At 30.4% G+C, this 19878-nt stretch overlaps 1 protein-coding gene across 4 annotated transcripts in view; it reads left to right on the top strand.

Moving 5' to 3' along the window:
* LOC128989714 (leucine-rich repeat and immunoglobulin-like domain containing-NOGO receptor-interacting protein 4) overlaps positions 1 to 19878 on the top strand; it is a 150460-nt gene that overhangs the window by 60220 nt on the left and 70362 nt on the right. For 3 of the 4 annotated variants that reach the window (XM_054411721.1, XM_054411719.1, XM_054411718.1), the window contains one exon: positions 19688 to 19716. The exons of the other annotated variant lie outside the window; for it this stretch is intronic. The gene's annotated coding sequence lies outside the window, so the exon portion shown is untranslated. The remainder of the gene's footprint in view (positions 1 to 19687; positions 19717 to 19878) is intronic. 4 annotated transcript variants of the gene reach the window in all.

The following is a 19878-nucleotide window of genomic DNA, read 5'->3' as shown; positions in this document are numbered from 1 at the left end:
CTAGCCTATTAAAATAATAATTTTAGCAAAACAGGTGAGTTTTAGACAACAAACCAATTAATTGTGATAGTAATTTAAATAAAGATTAGTTGTAAAGAATTATCACATTCACATAATATTACGTATAGTTAAGTATATTTATTGAGCACTTCAGAAGATATTCTGATGTTTTAGTAAAGCCATTATAATTTAAACGAATCATAAGTACAATAATAAATAATTAATTTCCTTCTATATGAAGGTATGCTCGAGCATTGTCACAATTAAAAAAGAGAATTTGTCATACATAATTTACTTTTATTTATCTTTATATTCGTACAAGGGGTGGCTTAGAATTCTACCCACCCTACAATAAAGCTTATGAATAATTCCATACATGGTTCTGGAATACAAAACAGTTGACTTTGGTAAAGCATATATGATGTTTTATGTTCTATTTTATCTGAATTGTTCAGACAGAATGCATTGCGTTTTACCTCCAAATGAAGTTCTTTAGAAAAAATGTATATCATCTATTTAAAATCAGTTAAAAGTGTTCCCAACTATTTTTTTTGTAAGTAAGTAAATAAATAAAAATGCCGTTATTTAGCAAGCGTTACGTGACAAAAACATGTGTATTATATTTTTGTACAAATTCACAAAATTTAAGGTAGGACAATGAAATGCAATTTGGCAGTGCAAATAGGAATATTAGGTTTATATTGACTATCAATCAGGATTTATGGCTTTTAAATAACATTCTTAAAATACTATTCAAGAACACATCTTAAATTACAGCGAGGACAACCAGAATTAAATAGATTTTTTAAACAATATTATCTTACATGAGACGCGTCGAAAGTAAAGTTTCCCCTTAGAGTTGCGTTATATTGAACTGGTCTGACATACATTGCAGTAACAAGTAATAAATGTGTCATTCATATGAAATTTCTGATTCTTGGAATGTCTAAAGTATAATGGAAACACTAAGCAATCAGTTATCCTCTGAAATACCTTGCAGGTAGAGGGGTATACAAGGCACTGTATAACATTTTTTTAGAGAGATAATAATTTAATTTAATTTAAATATGCTATTGGAAACGTGTCTTTGGGGCCTTGATAGCTTGTGAGTCACAAAAATTTCGGAATTTTGTAAGAGCGAGCGAACTAAAAACCTTCCATATCCCATTTGTGTTTCGTGCATTAACAATACCAATTAGGTAAACTATGAATTACTAACATAGCCTTACTTCAAATTACCAATTCAAATTATACGAGTATAAAGCAAAAATAATCTCACCTAAGAGGTCCACTTGAAAGCCTCATCATGTTGTGCTCCACCTAAGTGGTAACTAAGCTACGACTCTGCAAGAGAAGTTTTAACCTGGATTGAGACGACCGCAAATCCTTAGAATGTTCAAGAACATTTATTTTTAACAATTTTACGTATGGTTTGCAGTTTTAACATTGCATTAAAACGCTTTGTAGAAAGTGTTTGTCAATACTGAAATATTAATACTCTTTTGGAAGTATTATGCGATAATAACTGTTTTTTTAACAATATATTAAATATAAATTATTTACACTACGACTATTGTATTTAACTTACAACAATATTCTAACAAGGTAGGCCTATATTATTAATTATTTTAGCCTCTGAGCTGCTTATACTGTTTATACATGTAGGTACATAGCTTACATAAAAGATTGTTAACCCGACTAGATATTTTTAAATTATAGAATTTTAATTTGGCAATAATATAAGCCTAAATATTGTAACATTTGAAAAACGTCTAAAATTTAATAACAAATATTAGCTTTAAATAGTATATCGGAAACTTACTCGAAAATAGTCTGCTTATCTCAGTCATATATGACCCAGCCTTACTATAAAAGACAAAAGCGAATAGTTCAGTAAGATGAAGGATTGATGGAATAATATTGGAATTGATGATCCAAGATCTTTTGTCATATAGGCTTTGCACAAACATTCACTTAAAGCTTGTTAGGCGTTTGCAAAAGAAAGGTAAATAATATCAAAACTAGAGGACCCATGCTGCTCTGCAGCTTTAAAATAAATATAATATACGAGAAATAATTAAATTTATGAGAAAAAACATATAGAAAAACATTACCAATTAATTTTTTATCATATAAAAACCTTTAGAAAAATAATTTTATGTTGGTTTTTCACCTTGCGTTTGCTTGAAACTCGTACGATTTGAATAAATAATACCTTAGATGAAAGCCAGTATTTCACTGAAGGTTCTTAGACTAAAATATATAGGATTATAAAATTATAACTGGTGAAGGTGTATCTTAAATTGAAGTAAGAATTAGAAAATAAATCAAATAATGTGTTTTGGTCGAGTAATACAGTAGGTAAATGTTTGCCGATGCTTTATGAGAAAACGTGGCGTGCATGCCTTCAATTTGAGACCCAATCATAAAAATCGGTCGGGTAGAAGAGCCAAACGAACTTGGAAAAGAGAAACCAAATTTTACTCCCATAATAAATACATGGGGAGCGAATTTCGTTTACGTATACACCGAGTGGAATTATAGATAAATATATGCCGATGTTTGATGGTAAATCTGTGCGTACATACCTTCAATTCGAGACATCAATCATGAAAATCGGTCGGATAGAAGAACCAAACGAACTCGGCAAATAAAATCCAAATTTAACTCCCATAAAAAATACATGGGGAGCAAATTTCGTTTACGTATACACCGAGTGGGATTACAGATAAATATATGCCCATGCTTGATGGCAAATCTGTACGTGCATACCTTCAATTGGAGACCTCAAACATGAAAATCGTTTGGGTAGAAGGGCCAAACGAACTCGGCAAATAAAAACAAAATTTAACTCCCATAAGAAATACATGGGGAGCAAATTTAGTTTACGTATATGCCGAGTGGGGTTATAGATAAATATATGCCGATGCTTGATGGCAAATCTGTGGGTGCATATCTTCAATTTGAGACCTCAAACATGAAAATTGGTCGGGTAGAAGAGCCAAACGTAGTCGGAAAAGAAAAAATATAGTTTTGTTAATATATAAGATATCATTATTAAATTATTTAAAATACTAGTTTTAGATATAATATACATTGAAAATGACGAACTAAAAACTAATTAGCAGCCTTAAGGTAAAAAAATGTTGAACGCGAACGGTTTTTTAAAAGAATTCTAAAGCTAAGTTTAATGATTTCGAGCATACCAAGTTCTAGGAATATTAAACAGTAATTTTAAAAACTACCCACATGTACTTCACATATTGTAGATAGGCGGAAAATAACGAACTGTCATTATTGTGATGAAGAAAAATCCACTTATCGTGTAGGCTCTTTTATATTTACAAAATTTAAAATTTGGAAAATTTATTGAAATTGACAAATTGAAAAATAAACACGTAACATTTTTACTCTTTTATGAATTAAACTCATGCATCTTGTAAGACATACAGTTTTTTACACGGTCGAGATTTAGCTACTTAGTTGGAGGTACAAGTTTCAAAGTATTTGAATTCGATACAGACATCTTGACCCACATTTCTTTACAGTCTACAGTACTGCGCCGAGTTCTACGAACGTTTAACTCTTTACAAAACAATAATAACTATCCACCATATTTTTGTACTTATTTTTTACCCAGTACAAGACAATTTTTGGGTTTCACCAACGCAATACTTTAAAATAAAGAAAATTGTACTTGTAATTTTTGTTAACAATTAATGCACTATTATTGTTTTCCAAACCAGATATTAAGAGCTGGATTCGAAAAATTACATCCAGAGGATTGGTATGAGACTGCAGAAGACCGTTGTGGTAATAACTGATTGAAGATCTGTTTTTCTAGTCCTCCGTTGTTCCCAAATACGTTATATCATTGTACTTTACCTAAGCAATACAGTTCCCAGTTTTACGGAAATGTGTCTAGGTTAAGAAAACAAAAAAAATATGGTAGGTACATTTATAATTAATAACATTGGTATATACTAAATACAAATTAGGAACCCATTGTAATTTATTGTTAAAGGTATTACCTTGTATTATTCATATGAAATTCATGGAATTAAAGTTACCTATTTCAAAAGTAAATACTTAGGGGAGTCGAGGGAAATGAGATTTGCACATCATCCGATGATGGATGAACTCACCTTCATCATTTCATTACTATTAAAATGTAAAAATTTATGATTTAGTTATGAAAACCTTTTTAGCGAATTTCCCATATAGGGAATAAGCTATTACCGTAGTACTCATGGTAAGACCTGGACGTGGGACCGATTTTTTTCGTTTTGAGGTCCCTAGAGGCCAAAAACACCATCCGTTCAAACTCATATATATATAAATATAAATATATATATATATATTTATATATATATTTATATATATATATATATATATATATATATATATATATGTGTGTGTGTGTGTGTGTGTGTGTGTGTGTCCGTTAGCACGATAACTCGAGCAAAAATGATCCGATTTTGATGAAATTTGGTACAAACGTGTAAACCTACGTTTATTCGAACGAGTTCGCGATCCAGCATGATCGGACCATGGGAACGGGGGTTTATGGGGGGTTTTATGGGGTAAAAATAGGTTTTTCCCATTTTTGACCCAAAAAACATAAAATTTAGCAATTTCTTTCCAAACCATTTTGTAGAGCTTAAAAAAACAAATAATTTAGTATATTGAAGCGTTATTATGCGCCTAATGGTTACGGAGAAAATTCCAAAAAATTGTAAATTTAAAATTCCCATGTTATTCTTATGGAGAATAAGTAAACTGTTGTAGTTTGCTTGTTTATGAACATATTTTGATCAAATTTGGAAAACGTTTTTATTTCTTACTAACTATTAAAATTTTACAAACAAAAACAGTTTTACCCTCCCTGATGCAGCAAACCTAAGTACTTGTTAAACTAATTCTATTTAAATCGGGAATAAATGTCATATTTTTAAGTAGACATTTCAGTGTAAATCAAATCAGTCAAATGGAAATTCGCTTAGTCTGCAGGTTTGCTGCGGCGGGGGTATTTGTTTTTGATATAGCGTGTTTTAAAGATGCACTATTTGGCGCTTGCATAATTGCTGACTGAGTGTATGAGGGATTTTAATATCCTAACTTTGCCTTTTGAAATAAAAGGTTTTAAATGCCATGATTGATTGATATCTCAACAACAAAATGACATCTCTGGGTCTGTAAAACTATCTTGGTGAATTCGGACCAGGGAACTTTATGAAGGTAATCAGCAACTATAACAAATCAGCTACCCTCCACCACTAAAACAATATTCCTATACTCAGGGAGCTAACAACCTCTAAATATTCGTTTATGTACACAATTTATGGCATACATTTTAGTACCAACTAAAATCACAATAACACTAAACATACAGTAGTTTTCAATAAAGAACTTCTACCGGTGGAATACAAACGCTAGCGATATTACATTATAATTTGCCATACATCGTATCCATAAAGCTAAATGGCTTCCCTGAACTAAAGTATAATTAAAATTTTATTAATTAACCTCATAGCTATGATTTCCAAGTATGCTTTAAACCAAATTCATCCATCTGGCTAGTGCAAAATTATAACACTCATTATATTTTGTGGTTGATTTTGTTGACACACTTACAAGAAACCTTTGATTACCTACATTACCTTTAATTTATACATACATTTATGGTTTAGAAAAGGGAAGATTTATTTTAAGCTCAAAAGGTATTGTTAATGTAAGAAATGGAATAAACAACAAACTGATGCAAAATGAACGAGAAGTAAAATGGATGTGTATCAGACTCAGTGTAGTTGCCAACTGATATGTATGTTATTAGGTCAACCTGGACGTATTTAATGTTAATTATACTGTGTGAATAGGCAAGATAATCAGACCTCAAGCTAGAGAAACGATCGAAATTGTAAATAATCTATTATTACTCAACTAAGTATGTGACATTGGTTTCTTAAATTATCGTTTATGTAGACTTATTAGTGAAGTGAAAGACTGGAAGTCTGTAAACCACTGTTCAAGGTGTTGCGTTGAAGACAAAAAATAACGTATGATCATATAATGTGATATTTCATTCTCTTAATACTACATAGACTCCGCATATATTTATGTTGAACCCAAGGAGCAATTTACATAATACTTTTATCTAGAAATAGTTAGCGATACTAAAATACCTACAGTGAATTGTTATTGTATAAGGATTGTTTTTATTGTTGCTCTCTAAACTCTGAAAAATAGAATGTTTGATTTGTCATCTGAGAAACAACAGCTGTCACTAAAACAATAAGACTGGCGCCATGGCGGAGAGTGATTCGGGAAAATGTCTGGACGGGAACACAAAACAAATATTTATAAAAAAAATTTTAACTTTAAAACAAATTGCATGAAATTAGTTTCCATCCTAGCTTTTGATCTGTAATAAGGGAAAAATATATAACATAGTAGATGTATTTTGAAATTTTTAATTTAGAACAGCTGGTAATGTTGAAACAACCATATTAACAAGCCGTAATGCCTTTTTATGCTAAATAAACGCATTCCATGGATTCTGGTTTCAATTTTTTTTATTTTCTTGCACATACAATACGAATAACTAATAAATTGTAATGATTGCTTATGTTGTCTTGCCGTTCAAATTTAAATTTTTTAGGCCTAAGTATAATTTTATTTATTTATGACTCATTATACTTTTATAGTCTAAACCTATACATAGGTAACAAAATTACAATAAGATTTCATACTATTCAAATTAATGATAAATATATATGTAGTGCTACGTATTTTGTTTACAAATATTTAAAAGTCATATTTTAGGAAGCACGTCTTTACATCAAGCATTCTTGTCTGTTAAAAATTCTCTCTTGTATCCTCTGTCTGCATAATATTACTCCACCCCGGGAATAGAACGAACTTAATCGCATATTGTAACATTTCCCTTCCTCTTCTGTGTTTCTGAATGTAGATTGTTTGGTCAGGAGTAAGCCATGTTTCGTTACGAATGGCTTTTCAATGATTATGTTTTATAGAAAAAGTGTCTATCCAATTATATGATTTTATTTCATATCATGGTATATACCGATAATGTGATTGATTTCTTTTACTTTGTGTTTTATTGATACATTATTTGTTAATTTAAGAGTATACTTTCAATACATAATACTTTGTTCTATAATTTTAGTATAAGAGAAAATTGATTAGTTTCAAATAGACTTATTTAATCAGTTATAATTGTTTTGAAATTTTATTTTACATAATCATAAAAACGACGATGAGGTCTCTACATAAACTACAGGGAAATAATTTTTATATATTTTCAGCTAATCTATATATCATCGTTATTTTAACTATCATCTATAATTATCTTTATCATCGTTGACGCGAGTGTGTCATTACCTAGAAAGGCACAAAACTAATGAAAACCAAACAAACGATATTTTAAAGTCAATAAAATAAAATTGTATAATGTATATAGTTCTTAGCGACATGAGACATGCCTATTAAACTATACCTAAGTAAGCCTTAACATATTTTCAAGATTAGTTAGATTCACTAAAAATGCCACAAAGAAAACACATATTTGAAGTTCTCCTCACCTCGATTTAATAAATGTCGTCAGAGCCGAAGGAAGACGTTTCATTACTGCAGGACATGAAGCGTAGCAGATGTAATAGCTACAGACGGACAGACAGACAGACAGACATGGAGGTCCTAAATGTCACAACACACCCTTCCCGTCCCAATGGCGCTCCCACAATGTGTCTTTGATTGGTAGAAGAGCAGTCAAGGGAAAGCTGCCATTTCGTCCCTATATAAATAAAATACTATGTTACGGTCCAGAATGCTTCGACAATTAATTTAACCATTTCATAAACGCCAAAATCTAAAAAAATTTACACGAATCTTACGCAATTTGAATTTAATTCTAGTAATAACTACGTACGATCATTGGAAATTCCCATAATCTTATAAATAATGTAAAGTAATACAGTGGTTAGGCTGAAACAAAACTTTAGTTTCAAGGGAAGAAAATAGAAAATAAAAAAAAGTTACAGCTTAGGCATATAGAGTTTATGCAATTAAAATATTGCATATTTTAATTGGTAAGAATTTTTACTGGAATCCACACCATAATATATTTTCATACATTAGGATAGAAGTCATGTCTATTAATAATCTAACTATTATTTTCTCCATGAATTGGATCACTTTATCTAATTGAGACTAATCAGTGTCCAATCCAATCAATGTTTAGTCTAACAACGTCTTTTTTGCTATACAGTAATAGTGGTTTACGTAACGATTGCGTTAAGTTAGTCTTTACGACACGAGTAGAAATTTTAAGGCACGAGCCTTGGCGAGTGCCTTTAAAACTTCTACAAGTGTCGTAAAGCCTATTAACGCGAGTTGCGTACACTACTTTACCTACGAGAGTTTTTTTAATTACTAACAATCTGGTTTTTAATTACTAACAATCATTACTCATAACTTCTTAAAGAGGTTATGTTTTCGTTGATTGTCATTGCCACTGAAAATGATGCAACGACTTATTGTATAATCAGCTGATTTCATGTAATTACGTGTTTGTAAATTCGTTAAATAATACGTTACTATTTTTCAGGCAATAGCTTCTGCTAGCAGCGTTCTTACCATAAATACTGTATCAGGTACAATTAATTAGGGAAATATTGCATATTTATTTGGACAACTGAATAATATAGTGAAACAGTTAATTTACAGTTAGATCTCAGCATCGAATATGTGGTCCACAACGAGTTGGGTGAAACAATGGTTAAGTGGTTTTCAAAATAAACCAGAAGCATATTTTCATTTCTCAATCTAACCTTATTTTGATTCGTCCATTTAATGAATTGCTGGTATGTAATGTCATACCTTTGTTTCGATTTTGTTGGCAAAAGATAAGCACAAACAGTTTGTGCTCTCATTTCCATCTCGTCATCTTCACTTTCAGTATAACTGAAATTTTTTTAGTTTAATTTACCTTCCTTTAACCACCAACTTAGGTTAAAATAACGCGAGTAAAAACAAGACGGATCAACAATTAAAATTGTCAATTGATCAGCTAATCAGCTGATTAGTTGACGTTCGAAGCATTACAGTTTTACTTCTTTTCTCTCAATCCTTGAATCTCATTGGTCCCTTACCCGTGTTGTTATGAGAAAAGCTATGCTGTTATGAAATGAAACTATGCTGTTATGGAAGTAAACAGCTGTTAAGTAAAACTTTTCAATTCTAAGAACTGAACTGAAATGGCTACTTTAAAAAACGGTCGTAGGTGAAAATGTAATCGTATTTTATTTATACCTGATCATTTAGTATCCACATGTGATGTCCAGCAGCAAAGATCAAATACATAAAATTGAATATTTGTGAACAATTGTTAGTATTTTGCTTTCATGAGTTAGTTATTATGTACCTTAAAAATAAATATGGAGCACAAAATTTACGAGGAAACTAAAATTATTGTATATAAGGTTGTCAGATTAATAATGCATAGCCCTAAATTCATGAATAACAATTATAATGATAATGTTAGGGTTGCATGGGAAGGCGTATGTCGTGGCTATGTTCTATAAATCGCCTTGAGATATGTAATGTATACATAGCGCCGCACCGGTCTGATAAGGCATATCATTAGACGTATAACTAATTAATTGTCTACTGCAGAATGACTTATAGCAATGCATATGTCAATATCAAGATACACTCCTGTGATTTATGGAAGAACTATTGTACTCTTTATCAGGATAGAAATTGCATCGTTAGTTTTTCAGTTGTATCATTTTTATATGGTTGAAAACCAGGATTTAACAACAATTTAACATCATAGTGGTAGTGGCTGTTTTAACATTATAACTAACTCTGTAAAATATACTTCCTCTGTTGTATACTAATTAATTGATGTTATAAAATGATTTACACAAATCGAAGCTTATGGCAATATCCTGATAGAAAATATCCTAAACATTTGGAAGAATCTCTAACCTTTTTAAGGGAAATCGGTCCAAATCCCTTGTATCCTAGTAAAAATACCACAGATCTAACGCAACTCTACCGCAATAATTCTGCAATAAGCTAACAAATCCGTCAAAATCTAAAAGCTCAATCCCCTACATAAGATAATGGCTATTTAAACATACTTTACCACAATGAAGGAGTAATTCATTGTTAAATTCCTGTCACTTATGCCTAATTAGGATGAACAAGATTGCAAGCCCCTGGGTAGGGTTCGACATGGTTCTGATGTTTAAATTACTTGTATTACAAACTTTGGTGTAGTAAATTGTTATAATATGTAAACAAAGGAGGGCTTTGTATTAAAATTTGATCTCAAAACTCAGTACTTAAATATTTTTTTTTAGATTTATGGTGTTAATTTATAAATAGACTTATAAATACATTTTAGGAGATATTATGCACCTATGTTTTACTCTTTGTTTACTGCAACGCATTTTATGATGTAAAGTAATGAAATAAATACTTTACAACAGTAGTTTTTAGTGCATGTCTATGACACAAAAATCCACTGGGAGTGACTTAGATTTACTGCGCCCTTGAGAAATTTATCTCATCTAATGAATATACCTTGCTTAAGATACACTTAATCAGTTACATCAACAAATAAGATCTTTGAATAGAAATGTATTTATAAAATGATTATAATCATTATTTTATTTCTTGTATTATTGTTAATGATTTTGGACCATTTGTGCTTCAATGTGTTTGTTAGTTCTTTTATAGCTTGTAATAAAATGGTTTATCATGAAAAAGTACGATAACACTGGATATACAAATGCTCTACCAATTTAGGACAAGGAAGTATTATTATTTACTGATTGTGTACAAGACATGACAGTTTTTTAAGTGCCTTCAAGTCATCCTAACAAGTTAAATAATGTTAAATATATAGATAGACAAAGTACTAAATTAATCTAGGATGTTGAATTGTTGAACATGTATACAATAAATTCAATGCTAGAATGGTTGAGAAGATAGTTCCACTGTTTTATTAGACCCACTGTACAGTTGACATGGCAATCAGCCTTCATAAGTTACATCTGCAATTAAAACAATTGCCTCTATCTACATGTAAATGAGTATTAATGAGTAGGCTGCATGTAGTACTGTGTATTATATATATTAGTCTTAACTACTATGCGGCTCTGTTGTAACTATTGATACATCTGCAATGCAGAACTAGTCATTCATGAAGTTGAGTACCTGGGTAACCAAGGTGCTCGCTTGGTAACCATGAGGTCGTCGATTCAACCTTGAGAAAGGTGTGAAGCTTTTTGACGGCTTGGAACCAGACGTAACTTTATTTGATCATTGAATTTTTCATAAACGGCCTTAGTTTAATAATTGCACAACATAGATTCATTATAATTACAACATAATGATTTTTATTTTTATCACAAAACAATTATTTTTAACTATGAGTAATATAAAATGTTGTAATACAAAACAACTGGTGTCAATAAGTAGCCTGATACAAAAAAAATCCTTCAAAAAGTTTTTTTTATTTATTTTTAAACGTTTTCTTACATGTTACTGAATCTAGGCTTTCTCTGTACGTAACTGTGGTGTTACATGAATAGTATAGTAATGCATTATGTATCAATGTACGAGGTGACTACACACTATCTAGTGACAATACATTACATGACGCCCTGGGAGGGTATGCTTCTGATGTCAACACAGCTCGTCACTGCCTCTGGGAGATCTACTGTCAGACCATGAAGCTGGGGAGATCATTGATTATGTCCAACAATACAATCACTGTCTCATTTATACACTCAATATACCACAGCAGAAATGAGAATTCGGGAAAACATTTTCTCCATCATGTTACTGCTTAATAATTACGAGTTTTGATTAAGTGCATGACTTGTAATATCTATACAATTGCGTGTACTGTCATGTGCTTTGAGGAATAACAGATATATTATATAATATTTTAAAAACATAAGGATTTTTATCTGATTTACGCTTATAATATGGTTCAAAGCTATATGCAAAGTAATTCTTTGTTTTCTTTCAGCAAGAAAAAGTTTTGGTCGTATTTCGTTTACTGAAAAATCATATATTTGTTATACGATTTAAACAAATGTTGTTAATGTTTTATGAATTTGTGTATTTGTTTATGTCAATGGGTAAAATGGATCATTTTATTACCTCGATACATTGAATAACAGATATAAATTTCCCGCACTGTTCAATAATAATTAATTAGTTATATTTAAGTTCGGAGTAGAATTTGTATTTTGCTTATAGGCTACTAGAGTTCAAATACAATAATATAATGTACAACTTCAGTGTATAATTAATGTACACTATTTAATTGTTATAATACAATTTAATACAGTTTATTATTAAAGAAATGTAAAAAAATGTCTATTCAATTCAAATATATAAATAAAATCGTATCCAATAATTATTAAACTTACTCACGCTTATTTAGGAGGCAATAAAATAAACGACCACATGTTCGAATACGTTTTAGACTCTCAAATACAGAATTAGTATCAACAAACATGGATTATATTTTTATCAAATAATTTTTTAATACTATTTGCTAGCGACTGCACTAATTCATGTTACAAACATATCTTTATTTTGACCAGAGAATTAATAGCACCTACTAACATAATTTACTCCAAAACAAATTTGCTTAGTAACCACATTACATAACCATAACCATAACCATAACCATAAATTACCAAGTCAATAATAATAAACTTTATTTCATAAGTATAATGTTTTACTAAAACCCAATAATATCAGCAGTAACTACAGTCGACTTTGAATTCCATACAATGGGCTTACATTGCGTTATCAGAAGAGCTCATAGATAATTTAACCCTTTGTTGTTGTTCATTATACATGTTCATCCATCCATCTTAGTTTGTTACTTTATAATGCCATTTTCTATAGTTAATATGCTGTGGGAAGCAATATTATGTTTTATTTTACTTAATGACTTTTTACTTAGTGAGTGATATTTAATAAAAGCTTACGCTCTCGAATAATATACAGCCAGTATGCAACCTAAAACCCAAAACCTTGTAGGAAATCGTATATTAAAATATTTATATTTTATTTACTTATTAATAAATATTGTGAATGATAAAGACAGTTAGAGGGATTATTTAGCGATTAGTGATTATTTTCATATCAATTACTATGGTTAAAATTTCGTATCACGTTAAATATTCTTTAATATAATTTGTTGAAATATCTTAAATGGTGTATACACTTCCGAGCTAACAATCTAGGGTGTACAACATTACGTAGTACGGTAGCGAATAGTAAATATACAAAATCAATACAAAAACTTTACGAATTTTTGCAAAACAGCCACTAAAAACAAGATATATACAATCTTTATTCCTGCTATTTAAGATCCCTTATATTTATGTTTCCAAGAATTAATATAATTGTTGATAACATCAAATGGAACTGGGAATTTTATATATTTATGTGACTATTGAAGTGCTAAACATGATTTACTAGTAACACATGTAATCTACAACGTTCCATTAAGTTTTTCGTGGTGTCACTCTAGTGGTGAGTTATTAATGAAGACATTTAGTTTTTTATCCCCACCATCGTGTCGTGTGAGGAGAGGACCCTATATTTGTCATTGTCAACGTCTTTTACTCCCCCTCAGCCCCCCGGTCCACCCCTTCTGTGACTGCTTTTAATTACGTGTTTTTGCTTCTAAGATCGTTAGCAACAATCGAGGTTCATTTAGCTTTTTGTTATTAACACATTTGGACTTTAGACTTTCTTACAGTTGTAAAAACCAAGACCGGAACAGCTGTCAGCTGCAATGTTAATTTGTAAGATTGATAGATAATGCATTTATTGTGTTTGTAAATGTAAGCCTGGGGTGTTTGCAAATTATTATTGATATATTATTACAAATATATTATTTTGTTTGCCTTATTTTTGTCGTTGTGACCTATGTTCATGATTTTTCTGGATTTTTCTTGTGTATCGAATACTAGAACTGAACCAAAGACGTATTTCACTTAATTATGTTACTATAATTCCATTTCTTTTACAAAAATAGTCACAATACTGATGATATTACATACCATACAAGTATAAAAACACACACGATTTCCTAAAATATTCCTTACGCACTGTAAATTAATTTTCTATTACTAAGAGACTTTCCTGTAAAATTACTTGGTTAAGCATTATAATGTATAAATAAGCGTCGTCCCGTCGTTGAGGAAATAGAGAATTTCATTATTGTATGTATTACTATAGACATGCTCAAGGAAACAATTCATTGGGCTAGTAATACACTAATATAGCAGTATAGTGTACTTATTGTTTTTACAAGAAGGGTACGTTTTGTTGCACTAAAATGTCATGTGTTTGCCAGATAGTATTTGAAAAGAGAGATTTAAAAATACCCGCTGGCGCCACAGCTGACACGAGTTTCAGCTGTTTACGTTGACAGCTGTTGTATCTCAGCTGACAGATCTCACTTGGACGGACTTTTGAACTGTTAACAATGTAAGATGCTTGTCTAAGAATGTATAATGAAAATATAAAGGAAACATAAAATAATGTGATAAAGGTATCAAAAGTAAATGTAGCATGTTATTATTTTAGATTTGACGTACCGTAATGTTTTTAGGCGTTTTCGACAGAATTTACATCATAACGTAAAATTGCGTCTTAGTAACAAATAAATATAACACTACGGCTTTATAATACAAACAGTTTTTTTTACAAACTAAACATTAAAAACAAAAGGGCGGGTTTCTGAGTCAGGGATTTATAAGTCCAGAACTAGGCTAGTCATGGATTAAAATTAGTCATGTACCAAAAATTCACTTTCTGAGTCAAGGATTAAGGACACACGGACTAATTTAACGCGGGTACTTAGTTTAGTCAGAGATTAAAAGAGCTCATGATTTTCAAGGGAAATGTAGGGTAATGTGTGCCGCCGTGCTGGCAACACTGTCAGTTTGATGTGCCCACTGCTCTGAAATAGTAAACAAAACATGAAAACAACGATCTCAGTCAAACCTTGGTTTTGAGGTTATATCTGTTTTAATTCATTTATCATTGTAATATATTTTATTATTATTATAAACTAGTTGTATCATAAAATTTTAAAGTCAGGATTGGTGTTTCATCCTATTTTTTTTTTTATAAGTTAATTGTATAAATAAGTTAAAATGAATACTAGGCCAGCCCTATCATTATAGATCTGGATGACTTTCTGATGAGTGATTTAAGACAAGGAAATTATAAAGCGGTGTATGAACAAAATTTACATATTTTAAGAAACTTTATACTAAATGATGAATGTATGAAATTAAATATTACAACTTTTATGAGAAAAAGGTCTCTGGATGAGGTCTGCACAAGATAAACCCCTAAACTATTTACAAATATATTTACAAACTATTTAAAACTCTATTTAGTATTTTATTTTATTTTATTCTCTTATATTTTATTATCTCATAGAGTTTTTTTAAAAATCTATACATATCCTTGAATTCATCCTCACTTAAGTCATCAAATGGATTATTTTCCCGCTCACGACGAATTCGCGGCCCACGAAAACGGTAAAAATCATGATAATCAATGTAATCTATAATCACCTTCAACTTTAACACACAAAAATGGCTTAGGTTAAAAGTGGACGACTAAAATTAATCCTACCCATATGCAGGATTAAAATCTATCATGTTTTAGTCCGTGGACTAAAGCGTAATTTCTTTAGTTCAGAATTAAAAACTAGTTCTTGACTAGATTAGTCACTGACTTATAAGTACTCGAATCAGAAAGATATTTTCCTTAGTCCAGTACTAAAATGAGCTTTAGTCTAAGACTAGCGCTAATACCTGACTCAGAAACCCGCCCTAAAAATCACTAGTCATAACCTCGAAGATAGGTTATGTTTTTGTTTATAACCACTCACTGCCACCTAAATACAGTATAATCAGCTGATTGGTGTCCGGTAAAACTCATTGCAGTACAGTAGTACGCAATGAAACCCCATTTGAATAAGCTGGCGGCAAACAGCTGTTTTCTGGACAAAATCCTTGCGTGGGAAGTTCGTCAAAATAATGTAGTGTGGCGTAAAACTAATTGTTGATGCAAGCTTACCTCACAGTAGACATAATTGTAATTTTTGGGATATTATTTTCACTCTTTATCAAATGCAAGAACATTTTACATTGATAATAAAACAATCTCTTTCTTCTATCATTCATTTGAAATTAATTTTTAACTACATATTTGAGTCTTTAAAAAATTTTTAGTAGCGATATCTAACAAACAAACACTTATAGATAGATACTGCGATACTTGGGACGCGTAAGACTTTTTTTATGAATGTTTTCATTATTCTTAGATTCATCTTAACTACAAATATGCAAAATTAGTTACATACAGTTAATTCTATCATCGTGTCATGTACCGAGAATATGATGTAAAATAAAAAAAGGATTAATTCCACTTTTACAAGAATGGCCGCAGTTTCACAATATTGCACTAACGTCGGAAAAGTCCTTATGGAACACCTTGTATTTTAAGATTGTTTAAAATGTAAATACGATTTATAAAATACAGAGTGTTCCAATTTTTTATACGCTGTCGCATTCGAAAATTTCGGAAATTTTTTAAACAGTGGAATTACTATCAATGTTGTCTATGCTATCATTTTAGAAATTAGAATGTATATGTAATTTTAAGACATATTTATTTGTTGCATTTTTTCTTCAAAATTTCTTGTCTAGGAGTAACAGGATGCTGAATGACCTTCACAGCAAGCCGCTTCTGCCAAGCGTAACACGCTATAACTGCTCAAATAGTAGCTTTAGATGAAAACTTCAAGAATAAAAACTATAAATAATGGCATTAAAATAAACAAAATCATAACCTTCGTGTTTTGAGGGTAAAACTTCGGCCAATTTTGAAAGAGTTTAATTCATTTTCCTTTACGCCAGAAAATAATAGTTGAAGTTCTCCGTTAAATGTGTTCTCTAACTATGGTACTTTCTGAAATACCAATAGTGACACATTTGTGTTGTTCACCTTGTATAAATTTATATCCATTGTTTTGTGTATTACATGTTTGACACTTGGAGCATTTTAATAAATATTTTCACAAATCCTAGGTTCTATAAGGAATGTAAGCTACTCATTAAAATACTACTTATGTGACAGAAATAGCGTTTAATTATTTATACAATGTATTCAACTGATAATTCTTTTAATTATTTTTCTGTATGTATTTCAAAACATTCCTCTCAAACCATCTTCTACAATCTACATGTGATACAGCTATATGTACTCAATAATAGTGTCACATAGTTTAATTTTAAAATTATTACTTTCTTATGTTATAAAGTTAATCTCCAGTGTGAGGGTCGTTGTCACGATGGCGTGAGAATGTTATTACGACATAATTGGATAGCTTCTCTCTTCAGCTCCTGATATGTGGATTTATGTCCCCCCAGAGAGTCGTCCATCTTCTGCAAGGCCTGAGTCGAACGTCGGTTACTCTCTAAACACAGCTTACATTATCTCTGATATGATGTGGCAAATAGATGTATTGCTTTTTAAAAGTTTATTTGATTACTGGAATCTGTGGTTTTTACCACCTTTGAGTTATAGAAATTATTTAACAGTATTTGAGTTACGTAGTGATTATGTCATTAAAACTCAATATTAGTCAGATTTGCTAATTTATCGACCGTAAGAAATCATTATTATCAGGTATTTGTAAACAAGATAACAATTCACTCATACCTGACGATTCTGATGGTGTACACACTATAGCTGCATGTAACTAACTGAGCTGGAAGACTGAATAACTAATTGAGTATTTGTTTAATCCATAATTGAATTTGTTACGCTCAGGTTTTACACACACTAACATCTTGATTTAATCAAATGCATGAAGTTTAAAGTGTTTAGTCGGGTAGCTAACAAACAAACAAATATTTAATCAAGCACACTTATAGAAAATAAAGTTAAGTAAAACTGTTGAAACTCTTGCTATTCACTTCGACTTTGTATTATTTACATGTTCGAGTTAACGGTTAATGATTTAAAACTTGAATTTAATGTGATTTTTATAAACGTTGTGTGTTAAACGAATGCATTTAAAATATGTCGATATGAGGGGTAACATTTACTTTTAGGAAAGAAGTTCTCAAACCTTAGGTAGTTTATATGATAATCTTCTCAGTTCTATGGTTATGAAAACCAAAATTTAAACAACAATTAAAAGGCATATAATTAGATAAATACATTAATATTTTAAGGTCGTTTTAATATACTAATCATTATAATTTGAAAGCTTTCCAAGTTGGTTAACTTCGACCAAATTATAATTATTACTCAAGTCTATAGTAATTTCACTGGCTGACTGTATTTGAAAATATTTTGACTTTTTAATTGTTACCTATACTACAAACAATAGTTGAAATGATTAAGGAATTTTAGGGAGGAGAGAATAGTTTTAGGCTTGGTGTATAATGGAAAAGGATAGAGATTTACCTTGAATAGTTATATCTTTGTAATCTTGATTCTAGTATTGAGTTTAATGGTGTTGAAGAAAGAGAAAATCCTTTATAACTTTTAAGATATACTTACATAATCTAGAGAAAATCACCACTAAATAAAACTTAGATGTATTTCTTGGCCATTTTGAACAATAATATTAAAAACAACAATAATCACATGTAGTAAAAAATTTAATAACCCAAAAACATGTGTTGGTGACAGACTAAAATAAAAATCAATTATAGAATACTTAACAATAGTAATCTTTGTATATTTTCTCTAGTCTTTGAAAAATAAGTAGATTTGTTATTTTATCAGCAAAGATCGAGTACTTATAATGGGCAAAAGCAACAAACCTGTTTTGTTAAACGATGCTGAGAAACATAAATATTGACTCTAGAGACAACTTGACCTATAAAGGTCTCTCGTCTCCACTTACGTTAACTCTGCAGATAAAACAGAACACACATAGTGTCTGGCTTTATATGTATCATTCAGAACATATTACAAATATTTATTCAAATGGGTGTCCGTTAGCAAGATAACTCGAGTAAAACGCGTCCGAATTCAATGAAATTTGGTACAAACAAGTATAATGGAAACTAATGGAAACTATAATGGAACTATTGTATCGTATGTTATTAGGTAAAATTTGGTATTTATAATTTTTCATCTCCAAACAATACTATAATTCAGCTGTTTTTCTCCAAATAAAACCATTCTGTAACACACACAACAATTTAATGTAAAGCCTTTTATGGCTTAAATGGTTAAGGAAACTCAAATAAAATGTTTATTTAAAATGTGTATATAACTCTTTTACCAAATTTGGCTAATTTAGTTATTTTATATCAAGCTATTATAATTTTCCAAAAAATACTGTAGCAGCAACCCTAAGTACATGCATTGTGTTAGTTAAATATTGCACAAACATGACATGTTTCATGCAATATTTAAGGACAAATTCATTGAGGTAATATAATTTTGCTTTGTTTGCATGTTTTCTGCGGCTGTGTATGGAAAATCATGATGCAGTATAGAATTTTTTACGACCAGCTTAATTAATTGCTGTTAAGATTCTTCGTTCTATTTTATTTATGTTTATTCTTTGTTACAGGTGATGCTGCACTGGATATACTGATTAAGGTACTTTATTTTCTTTAGAATAAACTATCTTGCATAAAGTTAATGAAATATGATTTGAGAACTCAAGAACTTTTTTTGAATTAATTATTAACAAAACATATGTTTAACACTACGCGTAGACTTTACGGAAACTATACAGGTAATTTTACTATAAACATTTTT

Source organism: Macrosteles quadrilineatus, unplaced genomic scaffold (genome assembly GCF_028750875.1).
Source record: "Macrosteles quadrilineatus isolate MER2022 unplaced genomic scaffold, UCM_ALF_1.0 Scaffold_3__2_contigs__length_128488019, whole genome shotgun sequence".
Classification (NCBI taxonomy): domain Eukaryota; kingdom Metazoa; phylum Arthropoda; class Insecta; order Hemiptera; family Cicadellidae; genus Macrosteles; species Macrosteles quadrilineatus.
The sequence above is the reverse complement of the archived record's forward strand: the minus strand, read 5'-3'. Positions and strand labels throughout refer to the sequence as shown.